We start from the raw sequence: 26,126 nt of genomic DNA, 5'->3' as shown, positions 1-26,126 counted from the left end.
CAAAATCCAAGAAAAAATAATGTAATGTGGAATATGATTCAAAATAACTCTAGATTGCATCAAATTTTTGGAGCTAAATCTATGAAGACAAAGTCTAGCCTTATATGTGTCATTAAAATATTCTTTAAAATAATAAAAAAATTACTTGATTGACTAATATATATTAATTGCCTATGGTTCCATGCTCACAAAAATTGTTGCCCAAATTGTTGGAGATATAGTGCTATGCCAATAAAATTATCTGGGACACATTTTATATAGCTAGACAAGAAAGTAACAAAATTCATTTGGAGTAAAAAAAGGCTTGGATTCTCCAGAAGAAAAAAAAGAAAAAGAAAAGTAGATGAAGGGAATAGTATTTTTCACACCAAAAGTTACACTAAAATGAGGAATCATCAAAACTACTTGGTATTGTTTTTTTTTTTTTTTTTGCGCGGGGCAATGGGGGTTAAGTGACTTGCCCAGGGTCACATAGCTAGTAAGTGTCAAGTGTCTGAGGCCGGATTTGAACTCAGGTACTCCTGACTCCAGGGCCGGTGCTTTATCCACTGCGCCACCTAGCTGCCCCGGTATTGATTTTTTAAAAATAGAAAAGCAGATCAGTGAACCATACTAGATAAAGAAGAACTAGAAGTAAGTGAACTCTATAGCACAAGGATCAATAAAAGCAAGAACATAAACTACTTAATAAAAATCTTCCTTTTTAGACAAGCACAGTAGGGGAAAACGAAAAGCAACCAGATATAAATGAAGTTTATTAGCCTAAAATCTTGGAAAACATAAGACAATAAACTCAAAACTGATATGATGCTAGAATATTAAAGATCAAACCATTTTTTAAAAGATGAAAACATAACTCTGACTTAAGGGTTAGTTTGTAACCAAGCAGTGGCTAGACATGATCATCAAAGGTAAAATATATCAGTTCAACTGTGTGAAATATAAAATCTTTTGCATGAACAAAATCAATGCAACTAGTATCTTATGGCCTGATCCAGTGATGCCTTCTCTACTCAAATCACTGCTTCCTCTTACTCTCCACCAGTAAAATGGGTTCAATACTTATTGGTAGGTCTTCTCTTATAGGTCAGCTTTTGACTTATTTTACCAGAATACAGTCCTCCACCCCACTCCTCCTTTTTCCTAATCTACACCATACTGAAGTATCTCTTACTTACGCCTACCTCCTACTTTTAAAATTTTATTTTTATTTAGAATTTTATTTTTTCTTTAATTACATGTAAAAATTTTAATGTCCATTTTTGTTTTTTGTTTTTTGTTTGTTTTTTTTAGTAAGGCAATTGGGGTCAAGTGACTTGCCCAGGGTCACACAGCTAGTAAGTGTTAAGTGTCTGAGGCCAGATTTGAACCCAGGTACTCCTGACTCCAGGGCTGGTGCTCTATCCACTGTGCCACCTAGCTGCCCCTTAATGTCCATTTTTAAAACTTTATGCTCCAAATTCCCTTCCTCTTTCCCCACCCATCCCCTTAAGAATGTAAGCAATTCACTATAAATTATATATATATATATATATGTAGTCATGTAAAATATTACCATATTAATCATGTTATGACAAAAAACCTCAAGAAAAATAAACTCAAAATATGCTTCAATCTGTATTCAGATGCCATCAGTTCTTTCTCTGGAGATGGATCACATTTTTCATCATAAGTCCTTCAGAGTTGTCTTGGATCCTACCTACTACTATTGAGCATCATTCTATTTGTTTTTTCTCCATTAGAATATAAACTCTTGATATAAGATACTAGATATCTTTCTTGTTTTTTAAATTCCCAATTCTTAGTACTGTGCCTGGGATGTAGTAAATGCTTAATAAGTATTATATCCATCTATGAAGGAAAATCATCGATTAGGAATATCTTTGCATTAGCTCTTTCTGATAAAGGTCTGGTAGCAAAGATATCATAGAAAATTCATATCAAGATATCAAAGATATTTCGGACATTTGCAGGAATATATAAGACCTAGAGTTATTCCTTAATTAGCTATATGGTCAAAAGAATAATAAATATTAACAAAATTATGAAATATTGCTCTTAGTTACTAATGTGAGAAAGGAAAATAAAAATAACTATTTCAACTTGTATTAGAAAAATTATTCCTTTCCTCTATAATCTGCCACATCTGTTTTCCTACACTTTGTATTTGACACTTTATTTTATAAAGGTATACCATAATTTAACCTCAGTCTATAAAACTATGTACATATATATGATATTTATACATATGTATTTATAATATAATCTATTTCCTTAATTAGAAATAATAAAAAATCCATTTAATGTTTTATGTTGAAGAAAAAGAAATCTATTATGTACATATATGTAAACCTAGAAGACTTAGTTTTCTAAAATACTCTCACTACCTTTTCTTTTGGTATTTATAAATGCTTTCTTTTAAGAGGTGGCCCCATGACAAAGTATTGGAAATTGAGGGATCACCCATCAATTGTGGAATGACTGAATAATTTGTGGCATGTGGTTATGATAGAATATTATTCTGCTATAAGAAATGATGAGGGGGAAGGGTTCAGAAAAATCTGGGAAGACTCATGAATTAGTGCAATGTAAGTTGAACAGAACCATAACATTTTACAAAGTAACAATAATATTGTAATGATGATCACCTGTGAAAAATGTAGCTAATTTCTTTGACACAATAATCTATGACTCCTGATATAAAATGCTATCCACCTCCAGAGAAAGAACTAAACACTGAGTGTAGAGCGAAGCATATTATTTTTCACTTTACTTTTCTTGATTTTTTTGCAACATAGGTAATATGGAAATGTTTTACGTGATTTCACATAATGAGTAATGAATTGAGTGCCTTTGCAGTTGGTGAGCGAGGGGCTGGTGGGAGGGGGGAGAATTTGGAAATTGAAATAAAAAAGTGTTAAAAATTCAGAAATCAAAAAACAAACAAGAAGAGGGACCCTATCTTGCAGAGGTGACTGAATCCCACAGTGGCTCTCATGAAAGTAGTCTCAGGATCAAAAGAAAACATTGGGTTCCCTTCAGAGAATCATAGAATTATGAAATATAAGAGCTAGAAGACATCCTGAACTTTTGATTAATTAATAAAAAGTGCCACATATACATCCTTCTAAGATGTCATTGTCTCATCAAGGCAGCTGAAATGTTTATGTATTTATGTGGGAGTGGTAGAAGTTTTCTTGGAAAACCCCTCTCCTCTTCTTCAATTTCTAGGGCCTATGCACCTCAATATTACCATTGAATCTGTCCTTGAAGACCTGTCTCTTCTGCATACTCTCATGAAACCTCCCTAAGCTTCCTATCCCTGTCATAGCTCCTTTTTGTAAGTAACTAAATAAATTACCATTATTTTTCCTGACACTTTGGTATCCATTGTTCTGAAAAGTGAAAGAATCTCCAGCTGCTCAGGGGCTAAATAAACCTTGTGAGAGAGAAACCTTGAATTACCTGCTTGCTAACAAGAATGCTCCTTGGATGGACTACAGTACTCAGTACATCCAGAAAATAGACAAAGATAACACAAGATAGAAATACCAAATGTCAAAGGAGCTCTTGAAAGAAAAGCATACTGGTATACTGTTGGTGGAACTGTCAATCTCACCAGCCATTTTTGAAAACAATTAGGAATGATGCAAAAAAAAAGGGGGGGGTGTATAAAATTCCCTTACCCCATGACACAGAAATGCGAAACATTTCCCTTTTGATCTCTACCAGCTTACATCTTGTTTTTGCTGTTGTATTTCACTTCAGATATTTTACTTTAAAACCATTTGGGAATTGATTCTTTCCCCACATTGACTTTATTGACACCTCCTTTGCCCAAACAAAAGCCAAAATGGCCAGGTACAGGATGCTCTCCTTAGAAGAGACAAAAAAAGAAGTGGAGAACAGTTAATGCAGCATATTGGCACCCACTGTGGCTCACCAACATCTGTAATGCTTTCATGGCTCTCACTCAGCTTAATTCTAGGGCTACTAGGAAAGCTAATTAACTATCATTAAAGTAAGACTCTGTGTCTCTGGGTAGAACTGATTCATATCATTATTTATAATAAATTCATATTTTTTACCACTTATCCTGAATGTCGATTCACTTCAAATGCTTGTGGACAGTGAGCATGTCTCTGAACAGAAATCTGAAAGGAAAAAAAAATACATCATTTTTTTGTATTTTCCCCAAGTTCAAATGATTAAAAACTCCTATTAAGGCACACTCTGTCTTTAATATCTCCACTGAAATAGAATTTTTAAATGATCAAAAGAAAACATTGGGTTCCCTTCAGAGAATCATAGAATTATGAAATATGAGCTAGAAGAGATCCTGAACTTTTGATTAATTAATAAAAAATGTCACATACATCCTTGTTGAAATTCTATAATGTATGAAAAAAAAGATTCCTATAAGTATATATTTGGGATAAACGATAATTTGTAAGTGCTTCCACACCAAAATTGGCTAGGGGGCACAGTGGCATAGAGGTTTCTGGAATCAGGAAGTCCTCAGTTCAAATTCAGCCTAAAGTACTTACTGACTGTGTGAACCTAAGCAAGTTGCCTCAGCTGTCTGACTCAGTTTCCTTATCTGTTAAATGGGGATAACAATGGCACCTGCCATTCAGGATTATTGTGAGGATCACATGAGACAATTGTTATGAGCTTGCCAACCCTTTAAGTGCTATATAAAAACCAGCTATTGATGTTAAAAACATGAAATCTTATCTGTTCTACATTTATGAACATTACATCTGCATGTAGTCCAAACTCAAGAAATCATTGCCTTTAATTTGATTAATGTTACTACAATACTTCATTCATCCATGATTCATCATACACATGTACATACATGTGTGTGCACACACACCCCAGTCATTTAATCCAGGGTAATATCTAATTATGTCTTCACACAAACCTCCCAATGTGAAGTAGAACATAGTGATCTATACCATACACAACCTAGGCACCATCTGCAGCTACTGCTACGGACTTGCCCATAATACCGAGCTGCCTGAATTCTGAACACTCTGTTGCTTTCTAAAGCTTGCTAAATTTCTAAGGATCAAAGGCAGCTGAGTGAGTTTGGGTATAAGCCAAGCTCCTTCTCACCAACCAAACAGAGAAAGAACAGGCACTAAAATGAAGGAAATATGAAAAATCTTCCCAAGAAAGTCATCATAGTCTGAAGACCAGAGAGAGACTAAAGAATTGAATAAGCAAAACAAATTTTATTATAATGAAGAAATCCTAATTTAATTCAATTTGAAAAGTATCCATTAATCTCCAAGTATATGTAGGATACAGAGCCATACACTAGGCAAAGACAAAACAAGTCCTGTCCTAAAAGAGCTTATATTTCACCCCAATCAAAGATAAAAAAAAATATCCAGAAGGGAATAATTTTGAAATCACTACAACTAAAATGGAAGAGAGTGTACTATGACTGAGTGGTTGAAAGGGAATTGGAAGAAGAGACAAGGAATAACATTTGAAATAATTAAGGGAACATTTTGGGAAAAGAAAAGTGTATGAATCAACACAAGAGAATATGCTTGCACAGGAATCTTGCCCAGTGTCATTCTCTTCTTCCCCCCCCCCCCCCGCCCCACTTCTTGCACTCATGACAATAAGCACATGCAGGCCCTATCCCAGGGTACAGACACTGATGGCTACAGTGGTTGTATAGAAATAAAATAAATCCTGATCCCAAAGGAAGTAGCAGACACTGATTCAGCTCAACCATGTGAAGAAAAGGAAGACAGTAGAGAAGAATTATGAAGGCTGAAAGCTGCATAGTCCTTCTTGTGACTTTAAAGATTATACCAAGTTCAGCTAGCAAATATAATATGAAGGAAAGTGAATCAGTCATTCTTGACACAAGACAAAACTGTGGTTTTCCCTTGAAATCCTAACACAGTAGCAAGAAATGCCAGGAAAATTAAAAAAAATAAAATTCAAAATAGGAGACGTCGGGAATGAATGTAGGTTGGAAATAAAAACTCTTCAGATAGAGCTCTCAAAAGTGCTTCGTTAAACACACACACACACACACAATTAGAAGAATAGGAAAAATTTAATCAATAATGGCGAATTTCTCTAAGAAGTAGAAGCTGGAAGAGAGAGATTAGCAGATTTGGAAAACCAAAAAAATGGAAATGGAGGACAATTTGGCAGAAAAGAAGCAATAGGCCAAAATAATCCATCATTTGCCAAAGCAATTGACCTTGAGGACAAGAATACAGAGAGATAAGTAAAGGATTAGGGGCCCCTCAGAAGAATATAACAAATTATAAAAATAAAACCAAACCATGAATAACACAAAGTAGGACATAATACAAGAAAACATCTGGGGAAGTCTGAATAAGACAACAAAGCATCAATCAAAAGAATGCCCACATTATGGCCAGAATAAAACCTTACAATTCAAACTCCAAAGCTGTAGTGGTTAAATTCAATAATTTTAATGACAAATGACAGATTGTGCATACAGTCAGAAAATAGAGCTTCAAGTATGAAGGAAGGAAAATTTGAATAACATAGGATTAGTTCTCATGCATGAGAAATTCCAGAAGCTAATAGTATGGTATATTTCACAAAGCAAAGAAATTCAAGCTGCAGCTAAGAATGGCATCCCTGACAAGCTGAACTTAATTATTATTGGCAAAAAAAAAAAAAGTTCAAAAAATGAAAGTCATTCCTATTAAAACAAAAACCAAAAACTAAATTAGACAGCATAACATTCAGCTTACAAACAATCCAAACAAAAGGACAAAAAGTAAATTATTATAATAATAAGTAATAGTTTATATAGCACCTTAAGGTTTGCCAAGTGTTTTACATTTATTATCTCATTTAATCTTTTCTAAGTAATCTTGGGAGGTAGGTGTTATTATTGTTATTATTATTATCAATATTATGGTGATGCACATTTTAAGAAGAAGAAACTCAGCTGAGACATTTAAAGTGATAGGGTGACACTGAACAAAAGACTGGTGGAGTATTCAAATTCAAGTCTTCGTTGCTCCAGGTTTGGTAGCCTAACAATTACTTGACCTCACTTGCTCTATAAAGAATGAATAAGTAATGAATAAATCATGTTGGGTTTAGAAGTTATTGTTGAAGAAATGGAAGGAAGGGGATTAGCAAGGGGGTAGGGAAAGGTAAGGAAGAACAAGCAGAAGGGAGGAACTCAGGAGGGCAGAGCTGAGATGGCAAAGAAACAGGGAGTCACCTGAATTCTCCCAAATTCTCCTCTAAAATTTTTTTTAAAATTCCTCAAAATCAATTATGGAATGGCAAAACCCACAAAAGGACAAGGTGAAACAATTTTCCAGCCTAAGACAACTTAGAAGGTTGTCAGGAAAGGTTTTTTACACAGGGTTGAGAATAAAGCACAGACCATTACAGGCTACATCCTGTCCAGAAAACCAGGAAGAGGCTTTGAGGGTGACTGAATAAGCCACTGTTGAACTGGCTTTCAGAGGTATCAGCCCACATATGGTAAGGGCAACTGGTCAGGAGGAAATTACAGGGGTTCTTTTGTTGGCAATGGTAGCAGGACCCTGTTGCATTGACCATACTTAGATAAGAGTCTCATTGCTAGGTTGTACTACAGGATCCCAGTCACAGAGAAAGCACTAGCACACCAGAGCTTGTAGTCTCAAGGGAGTGGAGACCCTGGTCACAGTTGCAGGGTAGAAACCAGTGCTTGTGGTCACTCACAGAAGAAAGTACAGACCAGGAAAGTAGTAAACACTTCTTAGAACATACCACCTTGGAAGAACTGAAAAACTTACAGCCCCTATAACTAATGCTGAAAACAGCTACACAAAAAACCTACAGCTTGAAACGGTACCTCCTCCACTACAGGAGCAGAGCTCAGCTTTAATATATAAAGTTAAAAGTGAAGTAAAAGGTTGGGTAAGAGATCAAGAAGAAGAAAAGAACATGATCATAGAAAGTTACTGTCGTGACAGGGAAGATCAAAACAAAGCTCAAAAGAAGACAACAAAGTCAAAATAGTTGCATCCAAAACCTCAAAGAAAAATGTAAATTGGCCTCAGGCAAAATTAAAAAAAAAAAAAAGAATTCCTAGAAAAGCTCAAAAAGGATTTTTAAAATCAAAGAAGAGAAACCAATGATATAAGAAAGAGGCTAGGCATCATATGTCAAGAAATTATCATGGAAAAATACCCTGAAGGAAACCAGAACCAGAAAATAAAATAGAAATCAGAAGAATCTACCAATCAACCCCTGAAAGACGCATCAAAATAAAAACTCCCAAGATTATCATAGGCAAATTCCAGAGGTCCCAACATATGGAGAAAATATTGTAAGCAGCTAGAAAGAAACATTTCAAATTATGGAGCCATGGTCTGAATAACACAAGATTTAGCAGTTTCAACATTAAAGCATTAGAGGGTTTGGAATATGATATTTCATGAGGCAAAGGAGCTAGGATTGCAAACAAGAATCATTTACTTGGGCAAAACAAAATATAATTCTTCAGGGGAAAATGAACTTTAGTGAAATAGAGAACTTTTAAGCATTTGCAATGGGGGAAAAAACAACCTGACATGGATACAAACTTTGACTTTCAAAAACAAGACTCAAGAAAAGCATTAAAAGGTAATCAGGAAAGAAAAAATAATAAGGGAGTGAAAAAGATAAACCGTTTACCTTCCTACATGGGAAGATTATACTTGTACCTCCTAAAAACTTTATCATTATTCAGGGAGTTAGAAGGAGTGATACATAGGCTGATGGTATAGGTTGAATGTGATGGGATGATATCTAAAAAAATTAAGGGGTGAGAAAATGGAATGCACTTGAAGGGGAAAGGAAAAAGTACAATGAGGTAAATTATTTTACATAAAAGAGTGAAGGAATTTCTACAATGTAGAGCAAAATAGGGGAGGTTCATGCAAAGGCAGTGCATGAACTTTACTCTCATGGGAAATGCCTCAAAGGGAGAATAAAATACACACTCACTTGGTATAGAAATCTATGTTGTCTGACAAAAAAAATAGGAGGGAAAGGGATAAGAGAAGGGGGAAAGGGCTGATAGAAGGGAGCACAAGTTGACAGAGGTGGTACTCAGAAGCAAAATACTTTTAAAGAGGGAAAGGGTAAAAGGAGACAGTAGGATAAATAGAGAAAATCAGATGGAGGAAAATATACAGTAATAATCACTGAGAAAAAAATTTACAGCAAGTATCTCTGATAAAGGCCTCAGTTCTCAAATATATAAAGAAATGAGTCAAATTTATAAAAATAAAAGCCATTCCCTAATTGATAAAAGGTCAAAGATATCACCAGGAAGTTTTCAAAAGAAGAAATCAAAACTATCTGTGCTCATATAAAAATGCTCTAAATCCCTATTGAATAGAAAAATGAAAATTAAAACAACTTTTTTCTGTGTTTTCTTTCACATGACTAACAAAAACATTTTGCATGACTGTACACTATAGCTTACATGTGTAGTCACACAAAACATTTTTATATTACTCATTCTAAACACATTCTTTTTTTGTTTGTTTTGTTTTGCAGGGCAATGGGGGTTAAGTGATTTGCCCAGAGTCACACAGCTAGTGAGTGTCAAGTGGTAGGATTTGAACTCAGGTCTTCCTGAATCCAGGGCTGGTGCTTTATCCACTGCACCACCTAGCTGCCCCCTAAACACATTCTTTATAGACCATAATTTAATAAAAATAGTAATTGATAAAAGAGAATGTGCAAGCCAAAACGAAAACTTTATGATGGCATGCTGAATAAATAATAAAGAATAATTTTTAGAAACAATTTTTATTCTTGCTGTTCTGTCTTTTCAGTTGTCTTTTCATTACCCCCATTTTGAGTTTTCTTGGCAAAGATAATGAAATAATTTGCCCTTTCCTTCTCTAGCTTATTTTATACATGAGGAAACTAAGGCATAGAGGTCTAAATGACTTCCTAAGGTAACACAGCTAGTAAGGGTCTGAGGCTGTATTTGAACTCATGTTTTCCTCACTTTAGGCCTAATACTCTTATCTATTGAGTCATTTTGCTGCTCCCCAGAAACAATAAATTTGTGATAAAGAATGGCAATTAAGAGAAAACCTACCAGTATTTGTAGGATACAGACAAAGCTGCTCTCACAGGGAAAAGAAAATCCCTGAGAAACATGATCAAAAAATACCAAAGAGGAAAAATCTATTAATAAACCCAATTAAAATTTAAAAATATATAAATTCAATAAGCACCATGAAATAAAGAGAAAAACTTCTTGGAAATTAAATAAAGCTACACGTAAAATCTAAAAGTCCAGAAATTTATAAGCTATAAGCTGGTTCTTTGAAAAGATAAACAAAATAAGTAAATCCATAACCAGAATCTTTTAAAGCAACAGCTATTCCATTTTATATAATAAAAAATATCTACAATCTATTTCATGAGTGCCTCTATCATTCCTTTAGTTAGGCATTCTCTGCTTTAAAATCAGCTGGCTGTAAAATGATCTTTACCTTATTCTCCTGTTTGTATTTATTTGTTGGGTTTGTAACAATCTTCAATAATGAGGTTGCATATATTATCTATGGTGAAATTATTGTGCTTTCTGGGGGGAAAAGACTGGTCAGAAAGCTGTTTGACAAATTGCTTTCCAGTTTTTTTCAGCAGTCCTAGCTTCATAAGATTGGGTTTGGATATCTCATCCCCAAGGAAATTAGGTTATCAGCCCTACAAAACATTGGGTAGTTGAGTTCAATTATTTCCGATTCATCCTTATTGAACACATTCAACTGGCTTACTTCCTATGTTTTACATAGTACACATAGTTTTGATGATTGAAGCTCTATAATATAATTTGAAGTCTGGAAATGTCTTCACTCTATATTCCTATTTATTTTCAACAGTCTCCATTAGATTTTAGACTTTTTGTTCCTCCAAATGAATTTGCACTAACAAAATAGATGCAATTAGGATAAGAAGTGAACTCTTCAATTGGGGAAAACATCTTTGTACCAAATTACTCTCCTAAAGGTCTGATATGCAGGCTACACAAAGAAGTAATACAAATATGTATGACTAAGACCCTTCATTCCCCAATGGGTGAGGGATCAAAAGATATGAACAAGTTACCAAGAGAAGAATTAATAAATATTGACAAAATTTTGGTCAGGTCTCTCCTTAACTTTATTACATTCTACTCCTGACCATAATCATTGTAGCCATACATCCTTTCCAACTCCTCATGTCCCCAAGATTATCTATCAGTTAAATGACGTCAGGTGCAACTGTGTTGGGCTTTTTGTATGTTTGTTTGCCTTCAGAGTCCAGTACAATGCCTTATATTGCATGAACATATGTTGGATTGAATATCAAATTGAATAATATTTCTTTCAAACCAAAAGGACAGTATTTAGCAGAACAATGTTTGGAGAAAACACAGTTACTTCATGACTAGCTGTGTCTACACATGTGAAATGAATGAACTGGGCAGAACCCATTCATCCAGCTTTTTCTTCCACTTACATGAATCAGGTATCTAACACTATGGGAAAAAGAAAGTTTAGATCAAGACCAAAGTCCTACCCTCAAGGAATTTCCAGCTTAATTGAGGAATAGGACAAACACTAATGATTAGCTACACACCATGTATTACGTTGGGACAATAAATGCTTATCAATAATAATATAGCTATTCTGCTGGTTCCCAAACTCCCCAAATGCTAAAAAAGTGAAAGGATATGAATAGATATTTTTCAAAGAAAAAAAAAACTATCAACAGACATATGAAAAGTACTACAAATCCCTAATAAGATTGAGCTCACACAATGGCAAAGATACCAGAAGAGAAAAATGATCCATGTGAGAGGGGCTATGTGAAAACAGACTAATGAATTGTTGACAGACCTCTGAATTGATCCAACTAGTTTGGAAAATAATTGGATCTATGCTCCCAAAGACATTAAACTGCACATACTTGGTAACCCAGCTATATCATTATTATAGGTATACCACAAATAGATTAAATAAAGAGGAAAAGGACCAATATTCACAACAATATTTATAACCTATTGGCCTTGAAGTTAAAGACACACCCCAAGCTAAGTTTCCACTGAGATAACAGAGTCAATGCTCTCTTGTCACAAAATCTCAGACTGTGAGCTAGAAGGGACCTTAGAGAGCATCTGGTACCAACTGTAGATGAACAGGAATCCTTCCAGCTTCATTTACCAGAAAATAGGCATGTGAGCACCTGTTGACTGAATCCCTGTTGACCACCCCATGAGGGTGACTTAGCTGCAAATTCCTGGGAGTCAGGGCTTGCATCAATTCTTTAACACACATCCCCAGAACACTGAGACTGTCAGTATGGTTTCTCTTTTGATTTTGTTGCTGTTGATCAATAATTTTCAATAATGCCCAACTCTTCATGACTCCATATTGGGTTTTCTTGGCAAAGACACTGGAGTGGTTGGTCATTTCATTCTCCAGTTCATTTTATAGATGAAGAAACTGAGGCAAACAGGGTTACGTGACTTGCCCAGGGTCATACAGCTTAAGTAAGTCTCTGAGGCCAGATTTGAATTCATGAAGATGAGCTTTCCTGACTCCAGGCCTAGCACTCTATCCACAATGCCACTTAGATGACCACTCTGTCAATGACATATGACTAATGAAATTCCTTCTGTATTTGTTAACTAGGTTGGGTTGCAGGAAATATTGGAGGCATAAAAATATCAGGATAGGGTAGGCTTAATGGATAGAAATTATATGAGAACAGAGGGAAAAAAGGGAAGCAGTAGAGGCATGAGTGTTATGTCAATGTTGCCCAATTTGGGGCTTGAACCTGTGAGATAGCTTGACCAGAATGCTTCAGTTAGTGCCTCCTCTGCCCACCCTTACCTTTCACCGAACAATAAAAACTCAGATTTCTCCCAGCAAGTTTGTTACAACATCCTTAGGGGCAGGCAGCAAGCTTATAATCATTCCCTTACATTTTCCCTATGATTATTTAACCCCGAGCCATCCCATAGCTAGTAAGACTAGGAGTCAGGACTCCGAGCCAATGTGCTCTTCACTGAACTTTGTTATCAAATGGACTATTTATGAAAGTCCTTAGAACAGTGTCTAGTACACAGTAAGGACTTTGACATCTTCCTTCCTGTCTCCCCTACCCCTGGGCTACTTCAAAGAGACAAGAAGAAAGAGCTATAACCCAAGAGCCCTAGTTGAGGAACTTAGATCAAGGTCCAGTTCTAGTCACTTTCCCACCCTGTACCTGAGTTCACAAAGCCTGGGAAACAGGACTTAGGATCATTGTATTTGTTAGAGGGAAACAAAAAGTATTGTATTTGTGGAGATATGAGTTAACATCCTGGCTCTGATACTCACTAGCCATGGGGCCTTGGACTATTCAGATACTCTATTTAGGAGCCACTTTCCTCATCTATAAAAAAGAGGTCATGGTGCTCATATTCCCAAGTTCAATTCACACTGTTTTTGTAAACTTCTGCTGCAGTGGTAGTCTTTGGTATTTTTATGACATAAGCATCTGATGAAAGCAGAATGGGGTAATGGGTTCTGCATTCCTAACCTACTGTATCAGCAGCTATCACATGCTTAAATGCAATGATTTGCAAGTTTATCATGTCCCACCATCCATGACTGAGCCTAAAGTGACTAGACTAGTTTGGGTTAAGTGACTTGACTAGCTTGAGTTCTCAGGGCTCCTGGGTGCAGCAGTGAGAGTTAACCCAGCTTGACCTAACTCCAAGTCCAGCCAGAAGGCCATTAGGCTAAACTGCCTCTTTACCAGATCATGAGTTTCAATTTCTGACTATTTGTAAGTTAGCTTCCATATTTAGAGATGAGAATTTCTCACATTAATTGTTTTTCCCTCATTCTGCGATAAAGGCAAAAACCCTCTTGGAACTGCCCCTTGTCTAGTTAATATGTCCAACAAGGACATTCTCTAGGAAAGTAATCCCCATACACATCCCTACTGCCCCACCACACCCCAATCTTGGGTTAATCCTATTACTAATAATTAATCAAGAACCAGGGTTGTTTTCTAATTGCCTTGGCTAAAAAGAACTATGACCCATGATAAGGCAGTTTCATTCCCCATGATTCACTATCAAAATGGACATGACTACAGGCAGTTAGGTGGTGTGGTGGATAAAGCACCAGCCCTGGATTCAGAAGTACTTGAGTTCAGACATTTGACACTTACTATCTGTGTGACCCTGGGCAAGTCACTTAACCCCCATTGCCCTGCAAAAAAAAAAATGGAGATGACTTGGCCTGACCCAGGTTGGCTAGGCTTCTGCAGTGCCCCTAGAATCCTTTGTCCTGGCACAAAGAACTTTTTTTTGTTTGTTTTTTTGTTTTTGTTTTTTAGTGAGGCAATTGGGGTTAAGTGACTTGCCCAGGGTCACACAGCTAGTGAGTGTTAAGTGTCTGAGGCCCGAGTTGAACTCAGGTCCTCCTGACTGCAGGGCCGGTGTGCTCTGTGCACTGCACCACTGAGCTGCCCCGTGGCACAAAGAACTTTAAACATTATCCACTAGAAATTCTTCTTGTTAGAAGTTATACAGAAATTGAAGATGGACATCACTGTGAATATTAGTGAGAGAGAAGTCTGTGGGGAGCAGGCCACCAAAGGTATAAGGCAAGTTTGGTCACAGTTCTTTGGGTACAGGAAGAGGATATGGCCTCAAACCAGGCTCATTAAAAATTCATAGAATGTCACTAGCAATAGATACCTATATGTATTCTAGTCATAAGGATTAAATGTCTTCAGGGTGGTGCCAGGCTGACTTAGGGAGAGATCTCCAAATATTGGAAAGAACAGTAGATCAGGAATCCAGAGGCAACCAGTCAAGATATGTATAGCCAGTTCACATGGGATTTTGGAAGAGTAACTCCATATGGACTGAGGGACATAAGACTAGTTGGGACTAGAACCTGGTAGTGAATTCTCCATTATTGAAAGTCCTCAAGTTGGGTGAAGACTACTCCTCGTCACAGACATTGTAGAGGGAAAGCTGTCCTCCTCTCTGTTATATCCCCCCGACACTTGTCTTTCCATTCCAGGTGAGATACAGGCTGAATCACAAGGTCTTTGAGAATCCTTGCAACTCTGAGGTTCTGGTCTTGTGTGGGAGTGGAAGGGTTTCAAACACCAGGCATTTCTTAGAACTTTCCCTTATGCTTAATGATGCGTGCTCTCCTGATAGTGGGTCCACACTATGTTCACATAAAGCAGTTACCCCCCCCCTGTTTTTTTTGCAGGGCAATGAGAGTTAAGTGACTTGCCCAAGGTGACACAGCTGTTAAGTGTCAAATGTATGAGGCTGGATTTGAACTAAGGTCCTCCTGAATCCAGGGCCAGTGCTTTATCCACTGCGCCACCTAGTTGCCCCTGGAAGTTACCTTTTAAAGCTGGGTGCCATGGCCTTTCAAATCATGTGAAATGCTGGATTTACTAGTTCAAAGGCTTGCTCCTTATGCCTCCTCGTGTTGTCCTTTAATATAGAACATGCCTGAGAAGTAAGAGGAGTTATGTTTGAGAGGTTCCCAGAGAGATGGTGTTACTCGTGAGCCTCCTTTTTCCTGGGCCACTGACATTGTGGGCAAACATTGTGGGACAAGGTAATTCTCCACAGGGAAGAAAGTCAGCCCTCCTGTCTTACCAATGCTGACACTGAGTGGCATGAACCCCAACCTCCTGGAGCCCCAAAGACTTAAAATCCAGCATTTTCCTTCAAGTTCCTAAAAAATGCTTCTTAAATCCAATTAGAAAGTAAAATTCCCCAGAGAGATTGTTTTTAGTTCAGTTTTGCTTAGTTTTCTCCTTTGTCTCACCCCTAATTTCATAGATTTCAAAACACATTCTCAATTAATTTGATTTTTCTAAAAAAAGAAACATGTAAAGAAGATATCCTTTTAAACATCTGGCATAAAGAAAATAAGAACCCCTCAAACTATGAATCTCTGTATCTTCAAGATATGTCACTCATAAACATCAGAAAGTTAAATGACCCAGTATGAACAGAGTCTGTTGGGCTGGCAATCAAGAGAACTGAGTGTGAGTACTGATTGTTACTAACCAGCTGGGTGGCTTTTGTAAAGACATTGTACCCCTCTGTGGGTTGGCTTTCTCGTCTGTGACATAGGCAGAACATGATTATCTTTCCTCATTTTGTGGAGCTTTTGTGAGGAGTGAATGAACTCTCAGATGGAGAAGCATTTTAGAAAGGTTAACAAATGCTAGTCTTAGGTTAGGCTTCCAGCTTTTCTTGGTTGAAGAGGATGCCATGACTGTGTGGCATGGATTCCTTTCACTGCCCTGATGAGATGCAGGTTTATGTCTTTCAGACTTTAGGCTCAGTTGAGCTCATTGTCCAGGAGGACAGATGTCAGGGGGGTAGTGTGATGCTACACATTGTATATCATCTATTCAGGCTCTCATTCTGGCCTTGAAGAAAGGCTGAAGGCCTGAGCTAGGGTTGCAGTAGCAATTCAATTGAATGCAAGTTTCCCCTTTTAGGGCAGTGCTGATCCACACCTGCTGGCCCAGCCACCAGAGCACCTGCCATCCTGGTGTGCTGATTCACCACCCTTTCCTGACTGCCCCAACCCAGCTGCTTCATGGATGACTTTGGTAGAATTGGCTGCTTTACTGCCCACATTAGTTTTTACCTGCAGGACACATAACTGGCTTTTTTTGGGATACTTTTTGGAAAGCAAAAGACCTCTAAGATCAGTGATAGAAATTACTTAAGTAGAATGTAATATACTTTAATATACCAGCCAAAAAAGCATGGTCATAGAATTGCAGGATTTACTGCTGGAAGGAACCTTCAAAGTGATCAACTCTCACCCCCCTCATTTTACAAATGGGCAAGCTGAAGCTCAGAGGAGATGGGGGTTGCCCAAGGTCACAGAGCAAGCTTGTGTCAGAGCCTGTACTGAATCACAGATGTTCAGAACTGGAAGAGGACTTCCTTAGGAACCATGGAGCTCAAGGCCCTCGTTTTACAGATGAGGAAACTGAGGCAAAGAAGGGTTAGTAGTTGGTTCAGAGTTGGCCAGGTAATTAAGAGCAGAGCTGAGATGCAAGCTAAAGTCATCAGATCCCCTGTCCAGGGCTTGGGGTCCTGAATGCATCACCTGTAAGTGATGTATCATGCTGCCTTCACCTTCTTTCATACAACATGCAGCACCATTGGGAGCCATACCAATCCAACTGAAGTCATGTATGACATGAGCCAAATGCAAGGTTATTATCATTGGCTGAATATTGGGGGCTCATGAAGATGAGTATGTCCCAATTTTCCCACATCTCCAAAATTTATCATTCTCCTTTTTTTGTGTGTGATATTAGCCAATTGGATAGGTGTGAGGTGGTACCTCAGCGTAGTTTTAATTTTCATTTCTCTAATCAGTAGCGATTGAGAACATTTTTTCATATAGCTGTAGATAGTTTTAATTTCATCATCTGAAAACTGTCTCTTCGTATCCTTTGAGTAGTTCTCAATTGGGGAATGGAACCAATTCCAATGAGAGTGGCATTACCTGCCACTACCCTCATTCCCCACTCCACCGGAAAAAGCTATTTTTACACACCTCTTACATGTGAGAAAGTTTTCCCCATTCTACCTCTCCCTTTCCCCATTGCATCCCTCTTTCTTACTCCCTCCTGATTTCCTTACTGCTTCCTCATTTTAAAAAATCAGTCCCACATAATTGACTCACATTTATGCTCACTATGTATATAGATACTGACTACCAATAATGTTAGTTTTTGGAAGTTATATGTATCATTTTCCCATATATGAATATAGTTTGATTTTATAATGTCCCTCATGATTACTCTTTCATGTTTACCTTTTTATGTTTTTTTTTTCCTCGAGTCTTCTGTTTGAATGTTAAATATGCTATTCCACACTGGTCTTTTCATCAGGAATAGTTGAAATTCCTCTATTTCATTAAATATCTTTTTCCCCAGAAGGCTTATACTGAGTTTTACTAGATAGGTGTTTCCTGGCTGTCATCCCAGCTCCTTTGCTTTCTGGAATAACATATTTTAAGCCCTCTGCTCCTTTAATGTAGAAATTACTAAATCATGTATTGCTCTGACTGTAGCTCCAACTACTTTTTTCTTTCTGACTTCTCTCACTATTTTTTCTCAGAATCTCTGAGAACTCTGGGTCTTTGGGATCTCTGGAATTTGGAAAAACTGGGTGGATTAATTCAATTTCTATGTTACCCTCTGGATCTAATAAATCATGAGTTTTCCTTGAAAATTTCTTGAAATATGATGCCTAGCCTCTTTCTCTGATCATGGCTTTCAGATAATTCAAGAATTCTTAATTTATTTCTCCTTGATTTATTTTCCAATTCAGTTGATTTTTCTGATATTTCACATTTTCTTCTCCCCACCACCCCATTCTTTTCTTGGTGTATCATGGAGTCATAACCTTCCACTAGCCAAATGATAATTTTAAAAGAATTATTTTCTTCAGTGAGATTTTCTATTTTTCTATTTAGCCAATTCTAATTTTAAGGAATTCTTTTATTCAGTGAATTTTTCTATCTCCTTTTCCATTTGACCCATTTTTCTTTTTAAGGAATCCTTCTATTCAGTGAAATTTTGTGTCTCTTTTGTCATTACGCCAAATCCGTTTAAGGTACTGTTTTCTTTAACCTTTATTTATTTATTTATTTTTGTCTCTTTTACCAAGCTGTTAATTGTCTTCTTAATATTCATGGATCACTCTTAAATCCTTTCACATTTTTTTTCTCTACTACAGTTATCTCTTTAATGCTTCTGGCAATTCTTGTTGGGTTTGGGTCTACTTATCATTTTTCTCTGAGGCTTCATTTGTAGTTGCTTTCACATTATTGGTACCTTCTAATTATGACTGGTCTTCCCTTCTATAGTAGTAGTCTTTTCTGATCAAATTTCTTTTTTTGTTGATTACTCATTTTTCCAGCCTTTTTTTTTTTTTACTTTGAAATTCATATTGAAATTGGGCCATTGTCATTAGGGGTCTGGAGGCACTGTCCCAAGCTTTTGGCTTTTTGTGTGCTACTATTTTCAGAATTAGTTCTGGGATCTGAATGTTTTCAGACTTTCCAAGGTGGTATGATCCTAGGAGAGGTGTGGTTACTACTCTCCTTGTCTCCACTCTGGTACTAAAAAGGAAAGGCCCTTGTTCCTCTGAAGCCACAAGTACTATTCCTCCTCTTTGCCTTGGAACTGTGACCTGAGTCCCTCCTTCCCTATGATTGACTACCAGTGTTCTTTTTCATCTTGGAACTCTGACTCAGAACTGCTTATGGGCAATACAGTTGCCATTCAGCAGCAATTCCATCCAGTACCAGCAAAGAATTTCCTATAATCTCTTTCTTACCACTTTTCTGATCCCATTACAGTCTCTGGGCTGAGAACTCCCAAAGTTGCTTATGCTGTCACTGTTACTTTCACCATGTGTATAGGCTCCAGATGAGCCTCAACCCCAGTGTCACAAACATCTCCTTTTAGATTTTCTAGGGCCAGAAAAAATGTCTCACTCTGACCTCTTGTGGGCTGTCACTCTATGATTTGATGTGAGAAGGTTTTTTTAAAAATAGTGTTTGGAAGGGAATATTGGGGGAATTCAACTGGATTGCATCTAATTCACCACCTTGACTCTACCACACACTCCCAACCCCCTGCTGAAATTATTTTTGACATTAGTTTCAGAATCTGGCAGCCAAGGTATTTTCTTTTTCTTTTTTTCAGTAGCTGAATCCCGGCAGCCTGGGTTTTAGGTATTTAGGCTAAAATATACTCAAAATAAGTTAAAATCTCAGGGAAGGGCTCCTGTAATCCCAAGTATACTTCAAACAAGAGACTCAGCCTAGGGGGCAAAGGGTACTTCACCACTGAGTTCCTGTCACTCTCAATTGGAGGTTAGATGTGTCACAATGATCACAAATGAAGGCTAAAGGCATTAAGTTTCCAAGAATAATGCATCAAAGGGAATCATGTAAAATAAAACTGAAAAGATAGGTGCAAAGTAGATTTTAGAGTGTTGGAAATTGTAGAGGAATTGCTTGTATTTTTAAAAAAGCAATCAAACAGAACCTAGTTTTTTAAAACACACACAAGCTTGGAGTATTGTTGGAGTATTGGAAAACTTTATTTTAAAATGAAAATTCAGGACCTTTAGGGGCTCTACACATGCAAGGCACTGCCTATTTTTAGCTATGGGGACTATTTGATTTGTGGAATGGAGCAGAAACATGGGCAGAAAGGTCTGAGAACTGTAGGAGAAAAGAGAGTAGCTCCTGAGAGGAATGTCCTTGTGGAGAAATGCAGTCATCTCTGAGAGGATCTGAGACCAAACAGAAAGGGGGCAGCACCTTAGAGATTTCAATTTCAGGGGAAATGGATATTCTGTCATCTCATAATATGCAAGATGCCAAGAACTGACTGACTAATTCATAACAAGGTTACCAGAATTGTCCTTCTTTTCTCATTGCTCTAATAGAACAAATCTTACTGGGTATAGGCAATCACCACACACTCTGTTCTATTCCCTCAGAGTTTTAGGAGAACCTACCATTTAAAAAAGCTCTTTAGAAAACCTTTGGGGGACGATGATGATTGCTTCTTGGCTCTCAACAATGCACCCAACCTCTCAGTGCATGAGCAGGGTGGAGATCAGAGGATCTCAAGGTGAGAGACCTATGAGCAAATCCAGTTCACTCTTCTCACCCAAAGGCTGTCAAGGCCATAATCTAAGATCAGAAGTAGCACTACTGGATTTCGACTCAAGTTCTGTGACGAAATCTGCACTCTTTTGCATTAAGAGAATTTGTGATTCCTTTGGTCTCATCTTAAAATCAATGAGGTGCTTTTGTACAGTGGGAGGTCCTCATTTTTTTTAAGCTCCTTAGTTTGGCTCCAATATCTGTAGGGTTCTTAATTATTAGACTTAATTTGAGTATATATGCAATGTGTTGTGTGTCTTTTATATATATATATATAAGTGCACACATACATATAAGTATGTACATATTTATATGAGTATGTATTTTTGTACTTACTCTGTGTATGTATGTGTGTGCATATGTTTCCCCAAAACTGAATAAGACATATAGCTTAAAATCCACATTAGGTATACCTAGATATACAAATCTCATTAAAATCCTAAAAAGGTTATCTTTTGTATAACAATTACATATTTTGTGGCTATCATATGTCCAACCAATTCTGGAGATCGTGGCCACTTATTCATACATGCTTTCATCAATGCCCGTCATGTGAATGAATCTGCCCAATATTTTCCTATATTTATGAAGCAGGTATAATTGGTAGATTTCTTAGGGGCATTTCCAAGGACATTGAAGATACTCATTGTCTTTAAGTTCTTTCACTCCAGTTTATACTTAAAAGACAACTAAAACTCCATTATCTAGGTTGGCATTGAAATGAAAAAGAAATGTTCACTAGGGCATATTTGGTGCAGCTGTGAATTGTTCCAACAATCCTGGAAAGCACATTGGACTTATGCAAGCAGAATTAGCAAAATTTCCATATACTTTGGGATGTGTAGGGAAAGACTGGGGAAGGGAAAGAAGAGAGAGACAGAGAGAGACAGAGACAGAAAGATAGACAAAGACAAAGAGACTTTATTGAAAGCTATCTGTGTGCCAAGCACTGTGCTATGTTCTCAGGCTTTGAAAACAAACAACAACAAGAACAAAATAACAGGATTTCTTCACTCTAATAATTTGCATTCTAATAGATAAAACTTAATGAGGGGATAGAAAGTGGTTAGCAGCAGGGGTAAGCACCAAGGTCAATGGCAAAAAAAAAAAAGCCTCTATAGAACAAAATGTTTATAGCAGTCATTTCTTGTAGTAGCAAAGAACAATAGCGCCACCAAAAAAGATGCCTACTAACTAGAGCATGGCTAAAAATTTGTGGCATGTGGCATTTGAATATACTGAAGCCCAACTATGCTCTAAGAATGAGGGGCTATGATGAATATGGAAGAGCATTAGAAGACATAGAGGAACTGATGCTAAGTAATGTGAGCAGAACCAGGAAGGTAATCTGTACCATGACTACAATGATACAAGCAGGAATAATAACCACAAAACATTCTACAGTGGATGCTGTGAAATGATACTGAGCAAGCCTTTGCCCCCCGCCCAAGAAAGGGGCCTGACACCTCTGCTTCTCTAAAGAGATAGGAGACACTAGTTGTCATATAATATACACAAATATACAATGTCTGACTATTCCAAATATTGGTTACTTTTTCTGATTTTTTTTTTATGATGTGAGATCGTTCTTTGAGAATAGCAAAGGAGTAGAATATACTGTGAAATGGAAAAATGCATCCTCTATATTAGGGCTCTTAGTTAAACTCTAAGGTTCTGTCTATAGAAACTCTCTTCTAACCATGACATGGGGAAAGTCATAGAAAAACAAAACATTGCAAACATTTCTTTATTTATTTGCAGAAGTTGGTGGCTTATTCTAGAGACTATCTTCCCATGGAAAGATAGATCATAGTTGTTCTTTGCTTAGGGTTAAGGAGGATTCCAAGATTCTTGTAAGGTGGAGAGGTCTTTCTCATAAATCTTTTTCTATACTGCAGGGATTTCCAGTTACATTCAAAGTTGTTCTGTTGGGTCTTCTGCCTAATTAAGTAGTCCATTTAATAAGTATTGGTCATATATGCCTGAAATAAACACGGTTTGAACAAAGCATGAGGGTAAAATTTTATGCCTTTGGAAATTTTGATAAAGTTGATGTTTAGTTGTTTCAGTCATTTCTGACTTTTTGTGATCCCATTTGGGGTTTTCTTGGCAAAGATACTAGGGAGGATCACCATTTCTTTCTCCAGCTCATTTTACAAATGAGGAATTGAGACAGACAGTGTTAAGTAACTTGCCCAGGGTCACACAGCTAGTAAGGGTCTGAGGCCTGATTTCAACTCAGGAAAATGAGTCTTCCTTTCTCCAGGAAGGGCAACATACTCACCATGACACCTAGCTGCCCAAATAATCAAATCAGACTCTTATTTCATTATTTTATTTAAAAATAATAAAATTCATACAAAGAATTCTAAAAATTTATATAGTAAATATAGTTATATCTACAGGATGAAGAGGCATTGGAAGATGTCTGTGGAAGTTTCTGCAGAGCTGCTATTCCAAAGGCTACCCAGTGTTGGGCTGCCATCCTCATCATCCCTCCCCTGGGAATTTTGGAGTAGCTTTACTACTTGTCCTTGTCTCCTGACTTTACCTTTACTCAGTAGCTATTTAATTATTCTAAGTGTTTCAGAGATCATCCCACACAACTAAATGAATCATTTGAATTCTCAGGAGTCATCCCTAGATGGCTTTTCCAGTGTTCAACAGTTTTTATTCGGTGAACACGACTGATTACATTCTAGTCATAATCATGGTTTTTGTTGTTGTTTAAGGCTACGAGGATCCCTTTTTTGTGTCTCTCAAACTTGTGTGATGGAGGCTCACTGTCTGATTCATTCAGTTACTCAATAACATAATTCATTTAATCATTTGACAAACAGGCATCTTACAACTCCTAAGGCACATGGGTGGTTCCCTGAACTCTTCCAATGTTCCATCATGGTATAAGTGACCCTGTTTTCAAAGGCAATTGTCATATAATGTAAGCTCTGGCAAGTCCAGAGCTAAGAAAAACCACAAAACAAACAAAAAATCTCCCAGGATGTACAGGGTATGGTGTCTATCCAGATTCTTCTTAATTCAAATGCCTTCTCTCTGTTGATTATCTTGAATTTGTCCTGTCGATAGCTAATTTTTGTTGTTGTTGTTGTTGTTTTTGCGGGGCAATGGAGGTTAAGTGACTTGCCCAGGGTCACACAGCTAGTAAGTGTCAAGTGTCTGAGGCCGGATTTGAACTCAGGTACTCCTGAATCCAAGGCCAGTGCTCTATCCACTGCACCACCTAGCCGCCCCCAATAGCTAATTTGTACAAAGTTATTTACTTGGTGTTTCCGACATTACACTTGAAGCTCTTCGAGAGCAGGGACTGTCTCTTCCTTTTCTTTGTATCTCCAGCACTCAGAAAAATGCCTGACATATGGTAGGAGCTTAATAAATTTCACTAAGTTGGCCATACTGAAATGTCTTTTTCAGTAATAAACACTTCCTTCATTGATTGTGGACCAAGGACCCACCACAAGAAAAGCTCCTCGAAGTTTTCTGTGACCCCCTCCACTCAATTCTTAGTATTATCTTCCTTCTTCAATGACCTTGTGCTCATACATGTCTTGCCATGCCATGTCCTCCCTTGTACAACATGAAGTCCATTGATTTAGGGGATTGTTGAATCTTTGTCTTATCTTTAACACTATAGGAATTAGCATAACAACAGAGGGATGTGTGAGGGTAGGAGGAGGATGTCTGCAGGGAAATTGAGGGAAAGGGAGGGAGAGAGATAGAGGGAGCTATGAATAAAGAGAGAAATGAGAGACACAATGGATTCCAATAGACTTAGAGAAAGGAAGATCAAGATTCAAATCATCCTCAGAAATTTATCAAGTGTATATATAACTCCATTGACCTCTTGTCCTTTAATCAGTAAGCTGAGGATCCTAAAAGCAACCAAACTCACAGAGTTGTGCTGAGGCTAAATGGAGAAACTGTGTAGAAAATGCTTAGGAAACCTTAAAGTACATGAAAAAATGTCATCTTTCAGATAACAATAATGTGTGCATAAGGTTCTTTCTAAGTTATTGACCCAGGGTCCTGGTCATGGGGCTACTTACACAGTGGGGAGGTAGATAGAGCACTGGGCCTGGAGTTGAGGACTCATTTTCCTGAATTCAAATATGGCCTCAGAAACTTACTGGCTGTGTGACCCTGAGCAAGCCAGTTAATTCTGTTTGCCTTAGTTTTCTAGTCTGTAAAGTGAGCCAGAAAAAGAAATGGAAAACTGCATCAATGTCTTTCCCCAAAAAAGCATCAGTGTGGGGAAGGGGAGGGGGGCGGTCACAGAGAGTCAGACAGGACAGAAATTACTGAACAACAACCTGGTCATGATAAGATTCAATAAGTGATTTGTTCATGGTGGTTATGGTCATGTTTTGACACAAAGACCTCAAAGGTCACTTTTAGCTCTAAATCTATGATCCCATGATTCTTATGCAAGTTCTTCAGCCAAGGTCATTCATATAGTGACACTGAAACAGGATTTGAATTCACATACCCTGACTTCCAAGTGCAGGGTTCAGTCACTGTACCATGGCTGTGCAATGGGCTGACTTGGACCTCTTTCCAGGGTAAATGCATATTACAATATCTTTCAAGGAATGAGCAGAGGCATTCTGGAGGTTCTACTACTTCTATCCCTGAATGCCACATATGTCTGGTAAGTTAGAAATGTGCCTAGGTCACTTGTGGACAATCAAGCTACAGTCTGGAATATGTGGTTTATAGAAGTCAGATGTGTGACCTTGGCCAAATCCCTTTCCCTCTCACTGCCTCAGATTTCTTCCCATGACTAGAGGTTGGGGTTGGACTAGAGATGAGGGTTAGAATGGATAATCTCAAAAGAGATTCTTGCTTTCCAACTCCTAATCTTTTGCATCAGGACAAACATTAGCGGGCCCCAGAATGTGAGCAAGGCTGGCATTGATGCATAGTGGGTTGGGTGGTAAGATTTCAGGGATTCTTAGAAAGCACCCTGTACCCAATGCACCCCCTAGGTAACTATAGTGTCTACCACAGTGTCTGTCATTTATCATTAGAGATTCATACCTTGGATCAGGCAGTCTGCTCTATGAAAAGGCAAATTTGCCCAGAGGAGACTTGCTTGTGAGAGAATTCCCTTCATTCATCAGATGGCTCCGCCTCTTTCTAAAAGGCCTTCAGAACACAGGGGCACTGAGCCCTTGATAAAGGGACCTAAAGTACTCAAACTCAAGTGGATCTGAGATCCTGCAATGTGGACACAAAGAGATAGCTAACAATGTGGCCCTGCCTGGCTGTCCTGTATGGCTTTTGTCCCTATACTCCTGGAAATTCACCAGTGGGACTCCATTCAACATATTGCTCCCTTTCCTCCCA

At 37.6% G+C, this 26,126-nt stretch overlaps 1 protein-coding gene across 7 annotated transcripts in view; it reads right to left on the bottom strand.

Moving 5' to 3' along the window:
- SGCZ (sarcoglycan zeta) overlaps window positions 1-26,126 on the bottom strand; it is a 623,247-nt gene that overhangs the window by 404,150 nt on the left and 192,971 nt on the right. For all 7 annotated transcript variants that reach the window (XM_043970999.1, XM_043970996.1, XM_043971002.1 and 4 more), the window contains exon 2: window positions 4,089-4,154. The gene's annotated coding sequence lies outside the window, so the exon portion shown is untranslated. The remainder of the gene's footprint in view (window positions 1-4,088; window positions 4,155-26,126) is intronic.

This window comes from Dromiciops gliroides, chromosome 6, assembly GCF_019393635.1.
Source record: "Dromiciops gliroides isolate mDroGli1 chromosome 6, mDroGli1.pri, whole genome shotgun sequence".
In the NCBI taxonomy this organism is placed as follows: Eukaryota; Metazoa; Chordata; class Mammalia; order Microbiotheria; family Microbiotheriidae; genus Dromiciops; species Dromiciops gliroides.
Note: the sequence above shows the minus strand (reverse complement) of the source record. Positions and strands in the feature narration are given on the sequence as shown.